Source organism: Jaculus jaculus, chromosome 10, assembly GCF_020740685.1.
Source record: "Jaculus jaculus isolate mJacJac1 chromosome 10, mJacJac1.mat.Y.cur, whole genome shotgun sequence".
Classification (NCBI taxonomy): Eukaryota; Metazoa; Chordata; class Mammalia; order Rodentia; family Dipodidae; genus Jaculus; species Jaculus jaculus.
In genome coordinates, this window is record NC_059111.1 from 15,662,061 (window position 1) to 15,664,400 (window position 2,340).

Here is a 2,340-nt window from a genome sequence, read left to right on the forward strand (position 1 = left end):
CCCTGAACTCACCAGTCTTCACCTCTCCAGCTCTCTGCAACTCCAGCGTTTCTTGGGGACAAGCAGGGAGCCGCGCACATGGCCATAAGCTGGGGTTTATTTCCTGACCTCTTGTGGCCATGCGTTTCCTGTCTCGGTGGTTCAGGGGACAGTCCTTTTCATCATAATGCTTTCACAGTGAATGTCTGGGAAACTGTAACATTCCCCATTCCTGTTATGAAGGGCATGGGGAAGGTCAGACCCTCACCTGAGATCTCAAGGCGCCCCCTGTGGCAGCTGTGTGCAGTGATACAGGAGGTCACGTGTCCTCGGTGGAAATGAGGTATACAGAGGCTCAAGGGACAGAAAGCTTCATTTAAGCTGCTGTGGGGAGAGGGTACCACCTATGCTGACTTGAGACTTCTAGATGTTACAGCTGCATTGGGCTGTCCGTGTTCCTGTAGGGAACCCCTCACCTATGCTCTGTGGGGAAGCCCAATAAACTCATTGGCTCATCAAAATTGGATTTTGGTAGTTGTGCTTTGGTCTATTGTTTCATGCAACACTATGATTTACACAAATAAAGTACAATTAAAACTTACTGGAAGCCGGGCGTGGTGGCGCACGCCTTTAATCCCAGCACTCGGGAGGCAGAGGTAGGAGGATCGCCAAGAGTTCAAGGCCATCCTGAGACTACATAGTGAATTCCAGGTCAGCCTGAGCCAGAGTGAGACCCTACCTCAAAAAAAAAAAAAAAAAAAAAAAACTTACTGGAGAGATGGCTCAGCGATTAAGGTAGTTGCCTGTAAAGCCTAATGATCTAGGTTCGATTCCCCAGTACCCGCATAAAGTTAGATGCACCAAGTGGCACATGCATCTGGAGTTTGTTTGCAGTGGCTGGAGGCCCTGGCACACCCATTCTCTCTATCTGCCTTTCTTTTCTCTCGCCCTTCTTTCAAATAAATAAAATTATTCTTTTTAAAAAAAAATTACTAGACAGGGCTGGGGAGATGGCTAAGTGGCTAAAGACACTTGCTTGCAAAGTTTGCCAGCTCAGGTTCAATTTCCCAGTACTCATGTGAAGCCAGGTACACAAAGTGGCACGTGCATCTGGAGTTTATTTGCAGTGGTAATAGTCTCTCTCTCTTTTTTTGCAAATAAACCTCTCCCCATAGCTGCTTAAATGGAGCTTTCTGTCCCTTGATACTCATCAGAGTCCGCTCCTCAACAGTTGTTTACTGCCCTATAACCCAAGGGAGTGGTCTGTGACCCCTTCCCCTCCCCGCATATACCTGCTAGATCCCACCCACTACCTCGACCTCCGGGAAGCCTTCTCCTCCCCTTATACCTCTCCATGCATCATACACACACACACACACACACGAAAAAAAAGAATGTTGTAGGGGCTGGGAAGATGGCTTAGCGGTTAAGACACTTTCCTGAGAAGCTTAAGGACTCACATTCGACTCTCCAGATCCCACATAAGCCAGATGCACGAGGTAACACAAGTGAGCAAGGTCACACATGCACATAAGGTGGTGTATGAGTCTGGAGTTCAACTGCAGTGACTGGAGGCCCTGGCACACCAATTCTCTCTCTGTTTCTCTTTCTCATAAAAAAAAGTACAAAAGAATGTCAATAAGCCTAACCAAGGAAGTGAAGGATCTCTACAATGAAATCTTTAAAACACTCAAGCTAGAAATTGCAGAAGACACTAGGAAATGGAAAGACATTCCATGTTCTTGGATTGGAAGAATCAATATTATGAAAATGTCAATCCTATCAAAAGTAATTTACACATTCAATACAATCCCCACCAAAATTCCAATGGCATTCTTCACTGAAATAGAAAAAAAAAATTCTAAAATTCATTTGGAAGCACCAAATCCTCAAATAGGCAAAACAATTTTGAGCAACAAAAATGAGGCTGGCAGTGTCACCATACCCAATTTTAAGCTATATTAAAGAGCCATAGTAACAAAAACAGCATGGTACTGGCACAAAGACAGACATGTAGATCAATAGAACAGAATACAGGACAAAGATGTAAGTGCAGACAGTTACGGCCATATGATTTTCGACAAATGCCAGAATATTCATTGGAGAAAAGACAGCTTCTTCAACAGGTGGTGCTGGGGAAACTGGATATCTGTATGTAGAAGGATGAAAACAGATCCTTATTTTTCCCCATGCACAAGAATCAAGTCCAAAAGAATTAAAGACCTTGATATCAGACCTAAAACTCTGAAATTGCTAGAGGAAAAAGTAGGGGAAACCCTTCAACATATTGGCACAAACAATGCTTTCCCAAATATAACCTCACTTGCTCAGGAACTAAAACCACTGATCAACCACTGGGAC